This window comes from Gigantopelta aegis, chromosome 13 (assembly GCF_016097555.1).
Source record: "Gigantopelta aegis isolate Gae_Host chromosome 13, Gae_host_genome, whole genome shotgun sequence".
Classification (NCBI taxonomy): Eukaryota; Metazoa; Mollusca; class Gastropoda; order Neomphalida; family Peltospiridae; genus Gigantopelta; species Gigantopelta aegis.
In genome coordinates this window covers 30,191,276-30,214,572 of record NC_054711.1, presented here as the reverse complement: position 1 = coordinate 30,214,572, position 23,297 = coordinate 30,191,276, and the positions used below count along the sequence as shown (strand labels likewise).

Genomic DNA, 23,297 nt, shown 5'->3' with positions numbered 1-23,297 from the left:
CAACTAACAACTAACACACTGTCCTAGACAGACAGCCAGATAGATGAGGTGTGTGCCCAGGACAGCATGCTTGAACCTTACTTGGATATAAGCAAGAAAATAAGTTGAAATGAATGAACTGAATGAATGTCGATTTTCACTTACATTTATACGTCGTACTTATCTTAAAGTCAGCTTATTTCCTACTACTCAACCCAAATGATGATATCCCGGATCTCCTTTCACAAAAATATTTTTTTATCACTGGTATATTTGTGTGATATATATATATATATATATATATATATAATTTCATTCCTTTTGTTGTTCAATTGTTGTCTAAGGAGCTATAATACTTGTTTTTTTCAATAAAAAAATATCATGTCGACAAAGAAATTTGAATCTATAGTTATTGCGTTAAGCCAGACATAATGTTAGTATATTGTTATACTAATATTTTATTACATTAAAAAATAAATACTTCTTTTATCTCACTTGACTTGTTTTATGTTAATATAACGCTTAGAAATATTGACTGTTAGAAACTCTCAGGACACCATATGCCTGAAAATTAGGGGTTTTTGCCATTTTGAAATTGGCAGAAGCGAAACATCAGACAATGTAAGGACATCTCAATTTGCCATGTCTGAAATGTGTACACGCCATCCTGATGACGTGTGATGTCTTAGTAATTCAGCCAATTTTATTTTTCTGGTGTTATTTGCAGAATGAATATTGTAGCCCTGGCATTAAAAAAGTTAAAGTTATTTTGTTGAACGACACCACTAGAGCAAATTTATTTATTAATCATCGGTTATATTTGGATGTCAAACATTTATATATCTGACACAACCCGCTACAGGTTTTCATTAGTGGCGATGTATATTTTATACGGACCATTCCACAGGCAGGATAACACATACCACGGACTTTCATATACAAATCAGGGTGCACTGACTGGAACGAGAAATAGCAAAATAGGCGTGAATAATGGCTTCTACACCAATTCTGCTACATAAGCGTCGGAAGATACTTGCAATTGGAGTGGTCAGTAATGTGCAATATAGAGCACATTGATTAATTAATCATGGTCTGTTGGATGTCAAATATTTGGTAATTCTGACACGTAATCATCAGAGGAAACCCGCTACGTTTTTCCCAATGCAGCAGGGAATATTTTATATGCACTTTCCTATATAAATATACAACGGTCTTTGAGCAGTTGTGCTGCACTGGTTGGAAGGGGGGGAAAACAACGAGTTGAATGTATCCACCCAGGTAGTTCGATCCTACGACGCAAGCGCCTCGGGGAAGCTCTCAACCGATTCAGCTAAATCAATCCCCGTGCTAATGCAAACAAATGCAAAGCTATATGTTTTGGCTCTTTAGGTGGATTCACTACAATGTCAGTCTTAAATAGCATCACCGTAATCTGTCACAGCTATAGAGTTAGTCTATTTCCCATTCTATGTTTATTTCTATCTTCGTCATATGATAAACGTTTTATGTTTACTTTGAGAATTGTCGGTCCAATGTGAATATCCAAATTTGAACACTGCTGAACAACTCTTTGTCATATGATAAACAATCTATGTTTAGTTTCAGAATTGTGGGTAGCTTGATTTTACACTGTTTTCCATATACAGTGATAGGGCGTTACTTGGGAAGTTGCCCCTGAGCCACCCCGTTTTTGTTATATATCGGTTGGATGTGCACCAATGAACAGTCGTTTATCATATGATAAACATTTTATGTCTAGTTTCAGAATTGTGGGTACCTTGATTTTACACTTTGTTCCATATACAGTGATGGGGCGTTACTTAGGAAGTTGACCCTGAGCCACCCCGTGTTTGTTATATCTGGGTTCGATGTGCACTGCTGAACACTTGTTTATCATATGATAAACATTCTATGTTTAGTTTCAGAATTGTGGGTAGCTTGATTTTACACTGTGTTCCATATACAGTGATGGGGCGTTTCTTGGGAAGTTACCCCTGAGCGACCCCGTTTTTGTTATATATCGGTTGGACGTGCACTAATGAACAGTTGTTTATCATATGATAAACATTCTATGTTTAGTTTCAGAATTGTGGGTCTAATCGGAATATTGAATTGATCATCGAATTTCGACATTTAATGAGGCGTCACGTCCAGATGGAGTCTTGAGCCACCCTAGACTCTTCACATTGCCAAAGAACATGCACCTATAGGATGGATCTGTAGAAAAATTTCGTAAACTTTTTTATGTTCAGTTTTAGGAGATGCAGGACTGCAAACGAGTATGGTGTAGTTATATTGTGTACCTTACATATAGATGGAGCGTTACCTTGAAAGTTGCCCCTGAGCCACCGTCTGTTTTATATATATACAGTCGAACCTGTCTATGGCGGCCACTCGTGGGACATGACAAAAGTGACCGCCATAGAGAGGTGGCCGCCGTATGCAGGTTATATATAAGTCCGAAGTGAAAAAGAGAATATTTAACAAACAACAGAATAATGGAGCACTGTTCTGCGCATTAAAGTCACTGATTATCCTTTAATGTTCACTTGCTAAAGAAGTCACGTATCTTGCTAAATATCAGAAATAAACTGCAGCAGTATTTAATTCCTTCTAGAGTTGACACGTTTAACTCCAGTTGTTTTAGGATAGATACCCCCTTATCAACTGCGTTTAATGACCACCGCCGATGACTAGTACATCGCACCGTTAATCCAGATTAAAAACACTTGTTAATTAACGAACACAGCTAAGCGACCGACGACCTTTAAAGGACCGCTGATTATCAAGTCAATTGGTTATATCAACAAAAACATCTTACGTTTTTTTTACGATTGCCGACATTTCTTTATAACTTGCACTAAACAACAATTGTGGCCGCGATAGCAGGTTCATTTTCGCTTTTTTATGACAAAAGTGTGGCCGCTGGCCGCGTTGAGCAGGTGGTTGCCATATAGAGGTAAAATATATAGTAAAATTCATTGGGGGGACCTCAGGGTGGCCGTCATGGACAGGTGGCCGCCATATGGAGGTGGCCGCGAAGGCAGGTTTGACTGTAGAATATATATATATATATATATATATATATATATATATATATATATATATATATATATATATATATATATATATATGGGTTAGATCTGCACTCCTGAACACTTGTTGATTATATCAATAACATTCTATGTTTAGTTTCAGAATTGTGGGTCTAATCTGAATATTGAGCTGATCTCCGAATTTCGACTTTTAACGGGGCGTCACGTTCCAATAGAGTTTTTTAGCCTCCCTAGACCCTTCACATTTACATATAATATGCACTAGATGATGGATCTGTAGAATTTGATAAACTTTCTCTGTTTAGTTCCAGAATTGTGTGCCTGTAAACGAGTGCGAGTGGTGTAGCTATACTGTGGTACCATATACTTTGACGGGGCGTTAGCGTGAAAAGTTGTCCCTGGGTCACCCTATTTGTTATATATAGGTGGAATGTGCACTACTGAATACTTGTTTATTACATCATAATCATTCTGATGTTAGTTTGAGATGTGTGCGTGTGTTGTTGATTCTTTTGCTATATAATCACTTTGTTTTGTAGATTTCGGCGAGACTTAGCTCTGTGCTTTATTTCCGAGCTACACCAGATTCTTTTTTTTATCCCTAAGCCACCCTCCATTCATCATATTATCATAGGACATACACTTAAATGTGTATCGTAGATTTTGAAGAATGTTGTATAATTCAAATAAAAAATGAATGTTCAATGTTGTTCTGTCAGAGCAATATTCAATATTGAATCTTGAACGTTGAATATCGAACCAACTTCAGCTTCCATATCCAGGTTACAGCGTAAGAGAAGCGCCCATCTGTCTACGGAAAAAGGTAGTGGTATCCTGTTTAATTATCTTATGATTTTAAATTTTGTAAGGGATGAGATGGAAATGACACCAGCAACCCACCGCACCCCACTTCCGCCTCCATACCTATGGCAGTGGCGGATCCAGAAAATCCATTTAGGGGGGGTCCCCAATGACTTGAGGCTAAATGCTAAAGGAACTTTGGGGGAGGTTTGGAGAGGGATTGTAAAAAAAAAAATATATATAATAAAATTATAACTGTCGCAAAATTTACCCTGCCCCCCCCCCCCCCCCCCGATCCGCCTCTGTACAATAATTGTCCAGTGTTGCTTATTGCAATCCTCGATTATTTGTTGTCGCGCATGTGCAGATCCAGCGTAGTGTTCACCCTAGCCACGTCACACCTCGCTTATGTCTAATGCCGGTGACAGACTACCATGTCAGCGGGGCGTAATTTCAACGTAGCAAGGGGTAGCTCGGCTGCAATTTAAACGCGTTCTCTCACAGATGGTTGGCCTAATTAATTATTGACCCTACAAGGTATTATATGACAATATATACATTTGATTTGTACCTAAAAGTACTTTATTGAACCATCTACATAACCACCATATCACACTTATTATTGATATTTTTATAAAAAAAAATTGAATTATAGGTATGGCCCATTCATTTTATGCAAAATATGCCATAACCCCTGACTTGGGATAGGAATTGTTACATATTTAAGGAATACTCTGAACTAGACGGTGTTTATATACGATGTGAATATATACGAAGGCCGTGTATATAGCTTCCACTGACGTGGGCTTGTTATATTCACAGCAAAAAATGTATATAGGCGGTAAATAAGTACATGTATTTGATTGATCCATATTACCGAACCATCTGGAACAGGAGGAATACATACTAAGTACTGTACGAACAGTGCATTTTCTGAACATGGGAGGGGGTGGGGGGTATATAAATTTAGCGGACCCTTTTGTGTATGTTTTCCACAGATATATGAATAGCGTCATATTGTCCCTACTGTACTAACAAAATATTAATAATAATAAATAAATAAATATTATAATAATAATAATGATGAATAAATAAATAAATAAATAAATAAATAAAATAACAGTTACAAATTATCAGCTGCTGAGGTAGATTAACTGAAAGAGAAACTAACTACGGACAGTACACAAACTAACAACAGGGCTTGAACTTAATAATTTTTCACTGATTGCAATTTTGAGGCTGCTTACGTAAAAAAATTTTAAAAGTTAATTTTACCGCAAATAAATATGACCAAAAGGTTATTTTGCTGTATTTAGACACATTTCAAATACTCAAAATTGCAAGGGGCAATAAAACTCAAAATACATTTTTTTTTTAATAGGCTACTAGTAAAGCTGAGACCACTCCCGGGTCCGCCTCTAAATTTATGTAACGTTTCTGTAACAAACGCCCCCACCCACCCCATCCCACCGCGACGTGATTTTACCAACATTAAAATACATGTAATAATAATAATAATAATACACCAGAGGCGTGCGCAGGAAATTTTGCAGGGGGGGGGGGGGGGCGGGGGGGGACGAGGTGTCTGGCGCGAAGCCCGTGACGGGGGGTCTGGGGGGCCCTTCCCCCGAAAATTTTGAAAAATTGACCGCTTCTAGGGTTAATCTGAGGTGTTTTCTGCTGGCTAGCCGAACTGCTGTCTGACAAAATAATGTTCGCCTTGAGCAGGGGGGGGGGGGTTTCGACCCCAACCCCCCCCCCCCACGCACGCGCACGCGCCTGTACACAATTATTATTCCTACTACTACTACTACTACTACTACTACTACTACTACTACTACTACTACTACTATTATTATTATTACCCTGTTTAATTATCCTATGATTTTAAATCTTCTAAGTGATGAGATGGAAATGATACCACCAACCCACCCCACCCCACTTCCAACCCCCTGAATCCGCCTATGGTACAATAATTGTCCAATGTTGCTTATTGCAAACGTCGATTATTTGTTGTCGTGCATGTGCAGAGCCAGCGTAGTGTGGCGTACAGTGTAAAAATCGCTCGGAAAGTGATCAGAACGTGCATCTTAGCCACATCACGCCTCGCTTATGTCATAGTCTGTCATTGCCAATGTATATACATAGAAACCGATTACTGGCGACATATGCGCCGCAACTGCTACGCGTCGCTGACGTGATGGTCTGTCACCGACATTAAGTTAGATTTATACTTTTGATGCCGTCACCCGCCGTAATACGCTAGCATACGCTACGCCGTAACCCTAACCCTAACCCTACCGGCAGACAATGACGTTCATTGTTCCAAGTGTAAATCAATGCTCGCAGGCGCCGACCTATTTTCAAGGCTCCACGTAGATATTTTAAAGGGACATTTCTGCGTTTGGTGCAATTTTTAAGATGTTATCGCCTAACAGAGATTTGTTAACGATTGTAATTACATATGAAATATATTTTTCTGCATAAAATATTAGTGGCTGTATATTAAACGTGTTTCTGGTCGTTCTAATATTTGTTATATTTCATTTTAATATGTCCTAAAAATTATTTTTCGTACGTACGAAATTATTTGAAGAAAAATCCAGTTCGGGCTTCTTACAAATATTGAGATGACCAGAAACACATTGAATATACAGACACTGATATTCTAAACAAGAAAATATATTTAATGTGTAAGTTTAATCGTAGAAATATTTGATTTGTCGGAGACATCTTACAATGCAGCAAACTCAGGAACGTCCCTTTAATTTTGGCTGACATAAATGCTAATGCAAGTTATAATTGAAAGTAAAGTTTGTTGTTATTTAACGACGCCACTACAGCACATTGACTGTTTAATCATCGGCTGTTGGACGTCAAACATAATGATCTTTCTGACAGTTTCAGGGGAAACCTGCTACATTTTTCCATTAGTAGCAAGGAATATTTTATATGCATCATCGCACAGACAAAATAAAACATACCACGGACTTTGTCCAGTTGTGGAACCGGCCTCGGTGGCGTCGTGGCAGGCCATCGGTCTACAGGCCGGTAGGTACTGGGTTCGGATCCCAGTCGAGGCATGGGATTTTTAATCCAGATACCGACTCCAAACTCTTAGTGAGCGCTCCGCAAGGCTCAGTGGGTAGGTGTAAACCACTTGCACCGACCAGTGATCCATAACTGGTTCAACAAAGGCCATGGTTTGTGCTATCCTGCCTGTGGGAAGCGCAATAAAAGATCCCTTGCTGCTAATCGGAAGAGTAGCCCATGTAGTGGCGACAGCGGGTTTCCTCTTAGTATCTGTGTGGTCCTTAACCATATGTCTGACGCCATATAACCGTAAATAAAATGTGTTGAGTGCGTCGTTAAATAAAACATTTCTTTCTTTCTTTGTCCAGTTGTGTAGCAATGGTTGGGATGAGGAAAAAAATAATCAGAGAATCAGTAAACCGAGTAAATGAGTAAAACAAACTCCCTATTGTATGTCATGTGGAATGGTGTGGCTACTTCTAATTGGCTGAATTGCCGTTTGCAATTGCGTTTGCAAGCGTACATCTTGAAAGTTCAACACAATTAAACTCTGGAAATTGTTATGCCGACGTGCGCCGGTTCACGGCGAGTGCTCGCTGACGTTTAAAGTATAAGCATATGCGTTGGCGAACGCCGGCAGCCACCGGCTGCGGCCGTATGCTAACGTATTACGGCGGGTGACGGCGTCAAAAGTATAAATCCAGCTACAGTCTGTCACAGTAAATCCAGCTACAGTCTGTATATACATAGACACCGATTACTGGCTACTGCTACGCGTCGCTGACGATGGTCTGTCTCCGGCATGACACTGGGCTGCTGTGTTCCAAAAATACGACTGTCGTGTAAATAGACAGTCCTTATAAGCCGAGGTTACATAGCCACTTCTATGTTAATTTACAAAGATGACGGCGTCCATTACCGTTGTATGTATGGTAGTTGACTGGACCCGGATGTCAAATCTCTTGATAACTTGAGTCACGATTTGTCACCCCGATACGATTACTCACCCTAAAATGTACATCCAATACACAGTTTCTCACCTTCGTGTCGGGTGGGTTTTGTTGTTGTTGTTTTTTTTTGTGTTTTTTTGTGTGTGTTATTTTTGTTTGTTTGGGTTTGTTTTTTTTTTTTTTTTTTTTGGGGGGGGGGGGGGGGGTCATCTGCGCTATACCATCATCTTTCTCTCCCATTATCTCTATATTTTTCTTCGTTTGTTTAAAAGATGCTGACCTTCGTTTTGCAAAGTGGAAGAGGTCTAACCTATTTTCAATTAATATAACCTTTTGAAAGTTTCAAACATCGCTAAGATTAGTTACAACTGCCACATTTCTGGACGCACTACTGTTTACAAAAAAGGACAACTTTATTGACGCAGAAACAAACAGGTAGTATCAGGGTTGGGGGCCTGATTATTACCTTACAGTCATGTTATAAGCTAGACATTGAACATAATGTGAACAAAATGCATCATGATCCTGATCATCATTATCATCCTCCTCTCTCTCTCTCTCTCTCTCTCTCTCTCTCTCTCTCTCTCTCTCTCTCTCTCTCTATCTCTGTGTCTCTCGCTCTCTTTCTCTCTCTCTCTCTCTCTCTCTCTCTCTCTCTCTCTGTGTGTCTCTCCCTGTCTCTCGCTCGCTCTCTCTCTCTCTCTCTCTCTCTCTCTCTCTCTCTCTCTCTCTCTCTCTCTCTCTCTCTCTCTCTCTCTCTCTCTCTCTCTCTCTGTGTCTCTCTCTCTCTCTCTCTCTCTCTCTCTCTCTCTCTCTCTCTCTCTCTATGTCTCTGTGTCTCTCCCTGTCTCTCTGCCCGCTCTCTCTCTTCTCTCTCTCTCTCTCTCTCTCTCTCTCTCTCTCTCTCTCTCCCTGTCTCTCGCTCGCTCGCTCTCTCTCTCTCTCTCTCTCTCTCTCTCTCTGTGTGTCTCGCTCCGTTTCTCTCTCTCTCTCTCTCTCTCTCTCTCTCTCTCTCTCTCTCTCTCTCTCTCTCTCTCTCACACACACACACACACACACACACACACACACACACACACACACACACACACATACATACATACATACATACATACATACACATACAACATACATACATACATATATATATATATATATATATATATATATATATATATATATATATAAACTGACGACCAAAAGAAAGTATACCAATTATTTTTACAATACACGTTCATGGAAGGTTAGATAGGTTCCAGTATTGTTCGTTATAATGCAATCAATGACGAATAGTCGCACATTACTGCGTTTGGGCGATGCCGCACGTGCAAAATTAGTTTATTCATCAAATTTATACTGCACTAGAAACATGATACTCGTGCACATAAGGGTGTAAAAAAGGGTGCCATTGCTTAGAACATGCCTCAGTCAACAGTAAAACACCAGAGAACATGGTAAGGCTACTGGCCTTGGACATGTCATCAGTCATCACACTGTACGTCGTCGACTACGACAGCATGGTATCGGGTCCTATCGACCATTCAGAGGGATGACATTGACGAGGCAACATCGACTTAGACGTTTACGTTGGGCACGTCAGTTTCAACGTTGGCAACATCGGAACTGGCAACGTGTACTCTTTTCTGATGAGAGCAGGTTCCAATTATTCAGAGCTGATGGCAGGACTCTGATATACCGACGTGCAGGAGAGAGAACAGCTCCGTGCTGTGTTCAGGAGACTGAACCGTTTGGTGGTGGGTCTGTGATGGTTTGGGACGGTATCTGTGGCCAACAGTGGACAGACCTTATTGTCGTTGACGGAAATCTGTCCGACGTCCGGTCCATGCTTGCATACTTGCACATGGTGGACATACACGCTATTGAAACACGTTCTTTGTGGTCAAATGTATTCACCTTCGTTATGAGTGGTCCTTTATGAAATCGCACATTTCACCCCTAGTGCTGTTGTGAACTGTGATATTAACATTGTATGGGTTTTATTGAGTATACTCGTGTTTATTTATCGCCAAATTATTATACTTTCAAAATATAACATTTGCATCAACTTGTGTTTTGTGTTGTTTTTAATACTTTGAAAAAATAATTGGTATACTTTCTTTTGATCGTCAGTTCATATATATATATATATATATATATATATATATATATATATATATATATATATATATATATACTAAAACCCTCTAAACCAGACACGCTTGGGACCAAGACAAATGTCCGGTAATAAGAGGGATCCAGTTTAGAGAGGTTAAGTTATGTCCTGGTTTTTAAAAAAGGACTCTGTAAAACGATACATTTTCCTATTAGTTCAAAGGGATCTTTTATATGCATCATCAGACATACGTCGTGGGGCACTGGCTGGAACAAGAAATAACCCAATGGGTGCAGCGACGGGGATCGATCCTAGACTGACCGCGCATCGGGCGAGCGCTTAGCGCTTTACCACTTGTCTGGGCCAAGTCCCGCCACTTAAAGCCACACAAAACCAACTGGTTCCAGTAAAGAACGCGCTCGTAACTTTCGTTCATTGTAATATGAAATTCAGCTGCCTATACATCAATCGTTCTATCCGAATAGACTGCGTAAATGGACATTCCTGAGTTTGCTGCAATGTTTAAGATGTTATATTGACTAACAGAGACTTTTTAACGATTGTAATTACATATCAAATATATTGTTCTGCATAAAATATTAGTGGCTGTATATTAAACGTGTTTCTGATCGTTCTAATATTTGTATTAGGTTAAATTTCATTTTATTTCCTAAAATAACTTCTTCTTTTTTCGTACGTACGAAATTATTTGAAGACAAAATCTAGAAATATTTTGTTAGTCGGAAACATCTTACAATGCAGAAAACTCAGGAATGTCCCTGTAATACAGGCCACGCCGTCATTATATGGCTAAATTCACGTATGTATAACGAAACGATTGTTGCTCAGTCGGCTGTTTCGATTGACCTGTTTTCTTAAGTAAATTATCAGCACACGAGTATATGTTACTTGGGAAGTTGCCCCTGAGCCACCCCGTTTTTTTTATATATCGGTTGGATGTGCACCAATGAACAGTCGTTTATCATATGATAAACATTTTATGTTTAGTTTCAGAATTGTTGATATAATCTAAATATTGAGCTGATCTTCGAATTTCGACATTTAACGAGGCGTCACGTCCAGATGGAGTCTTGAGCCACCCCAGACTCTTCACACTGCCAAAGAACATGCACGATAGGATGGATCTGTAGAATTTCGTAAACTTTCTATGTTCAGTTTCAGAGCTGCAGGACTGCAAATGAGTATGGTGTAATTATACTGTGTACCATATATATGGATGGGGCGTTACCTTTAAAGTTGACCCTGAGCGACCCCGTGTTTGTTATATATGGGTTGAATGTGCATTGCTGAACACTGTTTATCATATGATAAACATTCTATGTCTAGTTTCAGAATTGTGGGTACCTTGATTTTACACTTTGTTCCATATACAGTGATGGGGCGTTACTTAGGAAGTTGACCCTGAGCCACCCCGTGTTTGTTATATCTGGGTTCGATGTGCACGGCTGAACACTTGTTTATCATATGATAAACATTCTATGTTTAGTTTCAGAATTGTGGGTAGCTTGATTTTACACTGTGTTCCATATACAGTGATGGGGCGTTTCTTGGGAAATTACCCCTGAGCGACCCCGTTTTTGTTATATATCGGTTGGATGTGCACTAATGAACAGTTGTTTATCATATGATAAACATTCTATGTTTAGTTTCAGAATTGTGGGTCTAATCGGAATATTGAATTGATCTTCGAATTTCGACATTTAACGAGGCGTCACGTCCAGATGGAGTCTTGAGCCACTCTAGACTCTTCACATTGCCAAAGAACATGCACTATAGGATGGATCTGTAGAATTTCGTAAACTTTTTATGTTCAGTTTTAGAGATGCAGGACTGCAAACGAGTATGGTGTAGTTATATTGTGTACCTTACATATAGATGGAGCGTTACCTTGAAAGTTGCCCCTGAGCCACCGTCTGTTTTATATATATACAGTCGAACCTGTCTATGGCGGCCAATCGTGGTAACATGACAAAAGTGGCCGCCATAGTGAGGTGGCCGCCGTATGCAGGTTATATATAAGTCCGAAGTGAAAAAGAGAATATTTAACAAACAACAGAATAATGGAGCACTGTTCTGCGCATTAAAGTCACTGATTATCCTTTAATGTTCACTTGCTAAAGAAGTCACGTATCTTGCTAAATATCAGAAATAAACTGCAGCAGTATTTAATTCCTTCTAGAGTTGACACGTTTAACTCCAGTTGTTTTAGGATAGATACCCCCTTATCAACTGCGTTTAATGACCACCGCCGATGACTAGTACATCGCACCGTTAATCCAGATTAAAAACACTTGTTAATTAACGAACACAGCCTAAGCGACCGACGACCTTTTTTAAAGGACCGCTGATTATCAAGTCAATTGGTTATATCAACAAAAACATCTTACGTTTTTTTTACGATTTGCCGACATTTCTTTTTATAACTTGCACTAAACAACAATTGTGGCCGCGATAGCAGGTTCATTTTCGCTTTTTTATGACAAAAGTGTGGCCGCTGGCCGCGTTAAGCAGGTGGTTGCCATATAGAGGTAAAATATATAGTAAAATTCATTGGGGGGACCTCAGGGTGGCCGTCATGGACAGGTGGCCGCCATATGGAGGTGGCCGCGAAGGCAGGTTTGACTGTATATATATATATATATATATATCTATATATATATATATATATATGGGTTAGATCTGCACTCCTGAACACTTGTTGATTATATCAATAACATTCTATGTTTAGTTTCAGAATTGTGGGTCTAATCTGAATATTGAGCTGATCTCCGAATTTCGACTTTTAACGGGGCGTCACGTTCCAATAGAGTTTTTAGCCTCCCTAGACCCTTCACATTTACATATAATATGCACTAGATGATGGATCTGTAGAATTTGATAAACTTTCTCTGTTTAGTTCCAGAATTGTGTGCCTGTAAACGAGTGTGGTGTAGCTATACTGTGTACCATATACTTTGACGGGGCGTTAGCGTGAAAGTTGCCCCTGGGTCACCCTATTTGTTATATATAGGTGGAATGTGCACTACTGAATACTTGTTTATTACATCATAATCATTCTGATGTTAGTTTGAGATGTGTGCGTGTGTTGTTGATTCTTTTGCTATGTAATCACTTTGTTTTGTAGATTTCGGCGAGACTTAGCTCTGTACTTTATTTCCGAGCTACACCAGATTCTTTTTTTATCCCTAAGCCACCCTCCATTCAGCATATTATCCATAGGGACATACACTTAAAATGTGTATCGTAGATTTTGAAGAAATGTTGTATAATTCAAATAAAAAAATGAATGTTCCAATGTTGTTCTGTCGAGCAATATTCAATATTGAATCTTGAACGTTGAATATCGAAACCAACTTCAGCTTCCTATCCAGGTTACCAGCGTAAGAGAAGCGCCCATCTGTCTACGGAAAAAAGGTAGTGGTATCCTGTTTAATTATCTTATGATTTTAAAATTTGTAAGGGGATGAGATGGAAATGACACCAGCAACCCACCGCACCCCACTTCCGCCTCCATACCTATGGCAGTGGCGGATCCAGAAAATCCATTTAGGGGGGTCCCCAATGACTTGAGGCTAAATGCTAAAGGAACTTTGGGGGAGGTTTGCGAGGGGATTGTAAAAAAATAATATATATATAATAATTATAAACTGTCGCAAAATTTACTGCCCCCCCCCCCCCCCCCCCCCCCCCCCCCCCCCCCCCCCCCCCCCCCCCCCCCCCCCCCCCCCCCCCCCCCCCCCCCCCGATCCGCCTCTGTACAATTGTCCAGTGTTGCTTATTGCAATCCTCGATTATTGTTGTTGTCGCGCATGTGCAGATCCAGCGTAGTGTTCACCCTAAGCCACGTCACACCTCGCTTTATGTCTAATGCCGGTGACAGACTATCATGTCAGCGGGGCGTAATTTCAACGTAGCAAGGGGTAGCTCGGCTGCAATTTAAACGCGTTCTCTCACAGATGGTTGGCCTAATTAATTATTGACCCTACAAGGTATTATATGACAATATATACATTTGATTTGTACCTAAAAGTACTTTATTGAACCATCTACATAACCACCATATCACACTTATTATTGATATTTTATAAAAAAAAAAAAAATTGAATTATAGGTACGGCCCATTCATTTTATGCAAAATATGCCATAACCCCTGACTTGCTGCTAATCGGAAGAGTAGCCCATGTAGTGGCGACAGCGGGTTTCCTCTTAGTATCTGTGTGGTCCTTAACCATATGACTGACGCCATATAACCGTAAATAAAATGTGTTGAGTGCGTCGTTAAATAAAACATTTCTTTCTTTCTTTGTCCAGTTGTGTAGCAATGGTTGGGATGAGGAAAAAAATAATCAGAGAATCAGTAAACCGAGTAAATGAGTAAAACAAACTCCCTATTATATGTCATGTGGAATGGTGTGGCTACTTCTAATTGGCTGAATTGCCGTTTGCAATTGCGTTTGCAAGCGTACATCTTGAAAGTTCAACACAATTCAACTCTGGAAATTGTTATGCCGACATGCGCCGGTTCACGGCGAGTGCTCGCTGACGTTTAAAGTATAAGCATATGCGTTGGCGAACGCCGGCAGCCACCGGCTGCGGCCGTATGCTAACGTATTACGGCGGGTGACGGCGTCAAAAGTATAAATCCAGCTACAGTCTGTCACAGTAAATCCAGCTACAGTCTGTATATACATAGACACCGATTACTGCATGGGCGGATCCAGGAAATATTTTTAGGGGGGGACCAAAAAAGAAGGGCACATTGACTCGTCAAAAGGGCACCTTACTACAAGTTTTGATATTTACAATTAATATGAATTCCTACAGTTCTACGTCATAATATACTAGCAATAATGAAGTAAATTGGCGTCACTCGCTTTAGAACCTCAATGGGGCCCCATTGAGACTCAATAACACAGACACATATCTGCAAGCTTGCGCATGTACACGAAAATCTTGATTTCATTTATCTACAATATAATTATTGTTTACTTAAAAAAAAAAAAATTCTACAAACAAAAAGGGCACTTGGACATTTGAGGGCACTTGAACAATTTTTTGGGGGGACGCGTCCCCCTGGTCCCCCCCCCCCCTTGGATCCGCCCATGTACTGGCTACTGCTACGCGTCGCTGACGATGGTCTGTCTCCGGCATGACCTTGGGCTGCTGTGTTCCAAAAATACGACTGTCGTGTAAATAGTCAGTCCTTATAAGCCCAGGTTATATGCACGACCGCCGTGTATATAGCCACTTCTATGTTAATTTACAAAGATGGCGGCGTCCATTACCGTTGTATGTATGGTAGTTGACTGGACCCGGATGTCAAATCTCTTGATAACTTGAGTCGCGATTTGTCACCCCGATACGATTACTCACCCTAAAATGTACATCCAATACACAGTTTCTCACCTTCGTGTCGGGTGGGTTTTGTTGTTGTTGTTGTTTTTTGTGTGTGTTTTTGTGTGGGTTTTTTTTTTTTTTTTGCGGTTTTTTTTTTGTTGTTTTTTTTTGTTTTTGTTTTTTTGAGGGGTGGGGGGGGGGGTCATCTGCGCTATACCATCATCTTTCTCTCCCATTATCTCTATATTTTTCTTCGTTTGTTTAAAAGATGCTGACCTTAGTTTTGCAAAGTGGAAGAGGTCTAACCTATTTTCAATTAATATAACCTTTTGAAAGTTTAAAACATCGCTAAGATTAGTTACAACTGCCACATTTCTGGACGCACTACTGTTTACAAAAAAGGACAACTTTATTGACCCAGAAACAAACAGGTAGTATCAGGGTTGGGGGCCTGATTATTACCTTACAGTCATGTTATAAGCTAGACATTGAACATAATGTGAACAAAATGCATCAGGATCCTGATCATCATTATCATCCTCTCTCTCTCTCTCTCTCTCTCTCTCTCTCTCTCTCTCTCTCTCTCTCTCTCTCTCTCTCGCTTTCTCTGTGTGTGTCTCTCTCTCTCTCTCTCATCTCTCTCCTCTCTCTCTGGGGGGTGTCTCTCCGTCTGTCTCTCGCTCGCTCTCTCTCTCTCTCTCTCCTCTCTCTCTCTCTCTCTCTCTCTCTCTGTCTCTCTCTCTCTCCTGGCTCGCTCTCTCTCTCTCTCTCTCTCTCTCTCTCTCTCTCTCTCTCTCTCTCTCTCTCTCTCGCTCGCTCTCTCTCCCTCTCTCTCTCTCTCTCTCTCTCTCTTTCTGTCTCTCTCTCTCCCTCTTTCTCTCTCTCTCTCTCTCTCTCTCTGTCTCTCTCGTCTGTCTGTCTGTCTCTCCTCTCTCTCTCTCTCTCGCTTTCTCTGTGTCCTCTCTCGCTCTCTCTCTCTTTCGCTCTCTCTCTCTCTCTCTCTCTCTCTCTCTCTCTCTCTCTCTCTCTCTCTCTCTTCCCTGGTCTCTCTCTCTCTCTCTCTCTCTCTCTCCTCTCTGTCTCTCTCTGTCTCTCTCTGTCTCGTCTCTCTTCTCTCTCTATGTCTCTGTTCCCTCTCCCTGTCTCTCGCTCGACGCTCGCTCGCTCTCTCTCTCTCTCCTCTATCTCTTCTCTCTCTCTCTCTCTCTCTCTCTCTCTGTCTCTCGCTCGCTCTCTCTCCCTTCATCTCTCTCTCTCTCTCTCTTCTGTCCTCTCTATCTCTCTCCTCTGTCTCTCTCTCCCTCTCTCTCTCTCTCTCTCTCTGTTCTCCTGTCTGTCTCTCTCTCTCTCTCTCTCTCTCTCTCTCTGTCTGTCTTCTGTCGGTCTGTCTGTCTGTTGTCTGTCTGTCTCTCTCTCTCTTTTTTACAATACACGTTCATGGAAGGTTAGATAGGTTCCAGTATTGTTCGTTATAATGCAATCAATGACGAATAGTCGCACATTACTGCGTTTGGGCGATGCCGCACGTGCAAAATGAGTCTATTCATAAAATTTATACTGCACAAGAAACATGATACTCGTGCACACAAAGGTGTAAAAAAGGGTGCCATTGCTTAGAACATGCCTCAGTCAACAGTAAAACACCAGAGAACATGGTAAGGCTACTGGCCTTGGACATGTCATCAGTCATCACACTGTACGTCGTCGACTACGACAGCATGGTATCGGGTCCTATCGACCATTCAGAGGGATGACATTGACGAGGCAACATCGACTTAGACGTTTACGTTGGGCACGTCAGTTTCAACGTTGGCAACATCGGAACTGACAACGTGTACTCTTTTCTGATGAGAGCAGGTTCCAATTATTCAGAGCTGATGGCAGGACTCTGATATACCGACGTGCAGGAGAGAGAACAGCTCCGTGCTGTGTTCAGGAGACTGAACCGTTTGGTGGTGGGTCTGTGATGGTTTGGGGCGGTATCTGTGGCCAACAGCGGACAGACCTTATTGTCGTTGACGGAAATCTGTCCGACGTCCGGTCCATGCTTGCATACTTGCACATGGTGGACATACACGCTATTGAAACACGTTCTTTGTGGTCAAATGTATTCACCTTCGTTATGAGTGGTCCTTTATGAAATCGCACATTTCACCCCTAGTGCTGTTGTGAACTGTGATATTAACATTTTATGGGTTTTATTGAGTATACTCGTGTTTATTTATCGCCAAATTATTATACTTTCAAAATATAACATTTGCATCAACTTGTGTTTTGTGTTGTTTTTAATACTTTGAAAAAATAATTGGTATACTTTCTTTTGATCGTCAGTTCATATATATATATGTACTAAAACCCTCTAAACCAGACACGCTTGGGACCAAGACAAATGTCCGATTTTAAGAGGGATCCAGTTTAGAGAGGTTAAGTTATGTCCTGGCTTTTAAAAAAGGACTGTAAAACAATACATTTTCCTATTAGTTCAAAGGGATCTTTTATATGCATCATCAGACATACGTCGTGGGGCACTGGCTGGAACGAGAAATAACCCAATGGGTGCAGCGACGGGGATCGATCCCAGACAGACCGCGCATCGGGCGAGCGCTTAGCGCTTTACCACTTGTCTGGGCCAAGTCCCGCCACTTAAAGCCACACAAAACCAACTGGTTCCAGTAAAGAACGCGCTCGTAACTTTCTTTCATTGTAATATGAAATTCAGCTGCCTATACATCAATCGTTCTATCCGAATAGACTGCGTAAATGGACATTCCTGAGTTTGCTGCAATGTTTAAGATGTTATATTGACTAACAGAGACTTTTTAACGATTGTAATTACATATCAAATATATTGTTCTGCATAAAATATTAGTGGCTGTATATTAAACGTGTTTCTGATCGTTCTAATATTTGTATTAGGTTAAATTTCATTTTATTTCCTAAAATAACTTCTTTTTTTTCGTACATACGAAATTATTTGAAGACAAAATCTAGTTAGGGCTTCTTACAAATATTAAGACAAACAGAAACATTGAATATACAGATACTGATATTCTAAACAAAAAAATATACTTAGTAAGTTTAATCGTAGAAATATTTTATTAGTCGGAAACATCTTACAATGCAGAAAAATCAGAAATGTCCCTTTAATACAGGCCACGCCGTCATTATATGGCTAAATTCACGTATGTATAACGAAACGATTGTTGCTCAGTCGGCTGTTTCGATTGACCTGTTTTTTTAAGTAAATTATCAGCACACGAGTATATGTTATGAAATCCGTCGCCGAAACAATCTGGCAAGTAGATGTCGGTGGCTAGCTTGGGGGTGGGCGTGAACGGTCGGTTTAAGATCGATCCTCGTCGGTGGGCCCATTGGACTATTTCTCGTCCCAGCCAGTGCACCACGACTGGTATATCAAAGGCCGTGGTATGTGCTATCCGGTCTGTGAGATGGTGCATATAAAAGATCCCTTGCTACTAATGGGAAAATGTAGCTGGTTTCCTCTCTAAGACTATATGTCAAAAATTACTCAAAATTATCAAATGTTTGACATTGGTGTGGTGTCGTTATAGAAAACAACCTTTAATTTGATCTAGATTGGGCTGTCAGATGTTACGAAGTGTTCAGTTCAATTGATTAATTGTAGTCCACTAACGATCAGGTCAGGTCAGGTCAAGTCACAAGGTTTAACGTGCACATTCAGAGTAAGCTGTTGTAGCGCACGCCGGTCATGGGCGCAGGTGCCGGCCTACGCCAGCTCCTCCGTACAGGACAGGAAAAGGGTTTCGGGTGGGTGAAAGTTCTCCCATTTCGGTTTGTATTGGTAAACTAAATTATTGCGTTGTAATTTTTGTGTGTGTATAGGCCTATAGTTAAAGGGTTAAAGTTAATAAATAGTTGTGACGGGAAGTCACCATTTTGCAGATTTGAGACTGCACCTTCAAGATATCTTGAATTCTCCACAAGATCTGAAATTCCTACGATATCTCTCGCTGTTTGGTTGTCCGTAATGTTTCTTAAAGTACCTTTGAAAGTTTTCCAAACCAAAATGCGAGCTCTTCTATAATACATGATGTAAGTGCCGTTCAAGAGTGGTTCCAAAAGTAAATAAATGTAACATAGTATTTAAATAGGACTATTTGTGTCCTGATCATAATTTGACAACATTTACATTATCATAAATAATTGTTTTATTGTTAGTATATTTTGATGCACATAACCTAATAAAGATCGGCATTTTTCAAAACGTTGGTCTTATTTATATACAGCATTTTGATAGCTAAATACCATAAAATCACATATATAGTTTTCTTAAAATCTGGGAGTATATCTATAAGCGTACGAGACGAGGGAGGGGGTAACCCCCCTCCCAGGACTGCAGTAAAGCCTCAAATTCGGACCAAAAATATAGCTATATTCGGGGAAAATGAGCTTTACTAAAACCTGTATTTCCACCATTCTACTCACAATATTAGTTGTGGTTAAAATCCCCACAGTGGTGTTGTGGTTATGCCATCGGACACACGGCTGGTAGGTACTGGGTTCGCAGCCCGTTACCAGCTCCCACCCAGAGCGAGCTTTAACGACTCAATGGGTAGGTGTATGACCACTGCACCCTCTTCTCTCTCACTAACCACTAACATCTATAACCCACGGTCCTGGACAGACAACCCAGATAGCTGAGGTATATGGTCACGACAGCGTGCTTGAACCTTAATTGGATATAAGTACGAAAATAAGTTGAAATGAAAAAAAAATGCTGGACAGCCTAGGGGTGTCTTGCGTGTGTATCTACACGTCTGGCAATTTAAAGGAAATTCGTACTAGTATGTCACATCAATCTGATTAAAATTAGTTCTACTGGTCTACCAGTAGATCTAACAGCATTGCGTGGAGAACTTGTTGGTCTATTTCAACGTTAAAAAACAGGGGGAAAAGAGCAGTAATAAACTCTGGATTGTATACTAGTATAAACAGATTTTATGGCTATACCATCACGGGGTTTTTTTTCGTCTTGAAACGAATTTTATATAACATTTTATATTGAAATTAGTTTCCGGCACACTTCGTAATTCACCCGAATCATTTCGTATACCCTCGGCATAATCCCGAATGTTTTCAAATTCTTTTCAAATCACTGGCCTGGCTTGGCAAGTAAGGTTTTGATTGGTCGAATGAAAGGTCAACTGGACATGAATTCTAATAGTAATGAACCAGTGGAGCTATTTTTAATTAGATTGTATGTTACATTTGACGGATGATAAATAGTTCACCTTAATCTACCGATATTTGTAATTATTTATTCGGACACTGACCAAAAACATAGCTTCTTGGGAGGGAACTACAAATTAATTGATCCCATATATTATAGTAGTTGCATAATTAGCACAAAAATATCACAATTGTACGAGGCTGGCACGCGGCGTGACCTTCAGAATATTGTGTTTCTAAAATATCTATCATATATTCACGGAGATGAAATTCAAATTCAAACTGTGACGTCATGTGTTAACCCGTCGGTCACCGTTATTGCATTTTGCAATAATATAAATTTATAAAATAGTAAATGAAAGTATTTCACAAGAAAAATTTGTAAATAGTTTTGGTCATTAAACAACTGTGTGACTTCCCCTTTAAAGACGCTTTTTTCCCCCTTAACTGTGTACCCGTGGAACAGACAAGTCTGATTATCCATCCATTCATCGATCCACTCATCCATCCATCATATGTCTATCTATCTATCTATCTACCTAGACCTATATATCTATTTATCTTACCTTATCTTACCTTACCTTACCTTAACCTCATCCCATTTATTTATCGATCTATGTAGGCCCCCTCTCTCTCTCTCTCTCTCTCTCTCTCTCTCTCTCTCTCTCTCTCTCTCTCTCTCTCTCTCTCTCTCTCTCTCTCTCTCTCTCTGTGTTTGTGTGTGTGTGTGTGTGTGTGTTACAGTTAAAACACATTTATTTAGCATTTGTATAAACTATACCTGGAATTTTAGGGGTATATGCGCACCCCAGCACCTTACTGGATGTGCCTGATTAATAACTAAGTATGTTGTACTTACCGAAAATGCCAGTAATGAAAGCAAAGATTACTAGTTGCAAAAATCTTGTTTTCCACTGTGCCACGTGTTCTTGTAGACGTATCTGACACAAGTACACACTAGTTTGTTGGGTGTGGGTTTTTGTTTCCCTTTTAATAGATAGTTTCAGGATATTGAAGACGGTCGAGTCCATTCAGGCAGGGGTGGGTGGGTTCGTCATTCTAGATGGGATTACTGTACACTAATCATTTATTTTGATTTATATAAAGCTGAGTTATGTATTAATTAGGTATTATCTACCTGTAAATTATAGGTGTTCGTGTCGTATACATTATAAATAATTGTGAATTGTGAATTTATTGATTCTTTCTTCATACCCCATATTGTGTTACTCTCGTCTCCGAGATGATGCGCGTCACTGGAGAGACATTGTGAAAGAACAGCGACACTGGTAAATATTATAAAGTTTAGATGTGGTTTGGTGACCTTATTCATTCCCTCTCCAACACTCCCAACTGTATTCGAGATGCGAGTACACGTGTCTACATGCGCTCTCGAGTTGCCCCCCCCCCCCCCTCAGGCCTGTAGGAACCGGGGGGGGGGACTAGGGAGACTAGGGCCTCCCCCCCCCCCCCCCCCCCCCTTTTCGCCAGTTTTTATTTCGGGACTTTAAATGTCTCAGGTAATAAGCCGAAAACACACCAGAATCGCTATAAAGGGTGTTAATATTTTTAAATTTACCTTATGGGGCTTTGGGGCTTCGCGCAACACATTTTATACAACCATAAAAATTTGCCCCCTCCCCCCCCCCCCCCCCCCCCCCCACACACACACACACACTTTGAAAATCCGTACTACGCGCCTGCACCCTGGGGGATTGATAGCCAGTTTTGGGGTTCTGCTGGAGTTCAGGGTTACCTATACCGGGACACGGGCGACCGTGTCTTTGGTATATGGTGACCCGCCTCCAAAGAAGAGGAACGGAGAGAGAGAATGAGGACGGAGGAAGAAGAAAGGCGTGCCAGGGACAGCTCGGGGGGGGGGGGGGGATCAAAGCTGGCGGCTAAACCGCCAGCGGCGGTCCCGTCTGCGTCGCCGCCCCCACCGACTTCACCCAAGAGGACGCGACTGCCATCGGCGCCCACATCCCCGGATGAGCCGTACTCGAGCCTGGACATTGCGATGTGCCAGGCCCCGAGGTCGGTACCACCGACCTCCACTCCACAGGCGCCGACTCCGGTGCAGCGGTCGATTTTACAGACCGCTCCCGTTGAGTCGGCACCAGGACTTGTTGTTGCGCCAGCTGTTAAGAGGAAGGCAACATCGCCGACCGAAACCAGCCAGCCAAGGCCAGGTAACCAATTCCGATAGTCCCCCTCCCCCCCCCCCCCAACCCACCCCAACAAAAGTATATTTGCGATTTTTTGCATTAACGCTCGAAGGAATTTCTTCCGTAATGCAGGGGGACACGACGGACCCGAAGTCGCCTCGTGATCGTAAACCACCCGCGGAAACTGGAGGACGGCAGCCAGTACAACTCGGTACAAGGTATATTCTGCTTATCGTCATCATATTTTATATTCTCACGCTAATAGGGAGCTCATTTACAGACAAGGTCTCTTTCACAGCAAGGTGGATTTGCCGGAATCTAAAAAAACTTGATCCGAGTTTCTGCGGACTACTCTAACACCTGACTACGGTATGGTAGTTCGTACTTTGCGACAACGCCAACATCTGCTATCGAACCTCCGGGATACTCCACTTTCGCCGACGTAGACCAACCTTACCTAGGTCAGGTGACCTCCTTTTTGGGGGTTTATTTGGACTTTAAATTTTTCGACCGCGGATCAAAATTCTTATGTTTATTTATTTTAAATTTGTTTTGTAAATAGTCCAACGCATTTTACTTTGTCGCCAGTTCAATTGCTCAAATCACCTTAAAAGCTTTTAGGCCGAGC

At 41.0% G+C, this 23,297-nt stretch overlaps 1 protein-coding gene across 1 annotated transcript in view; it reads right to left on the bottom strand.

Moving 5' to 3' along the window:
* Nucleotides 1-21,820, bottom strand: part of LOC121387258 — a 36,544-nt gene extending 14,724 nt beyond the window's left edge. Inside the window, exon 1 of the mRNA XM_041518283.1 lies at nt 21,361-21,820. The gene's annotated coding sequence lies outside the window, so the exon portion shown is untranslated. The remainder of the gene's footprint in view (nt 1-21,360) is intronic.
* Between the last annotated feature and the right edge of the window lie 1,477 nt (nt 21,821-23,297).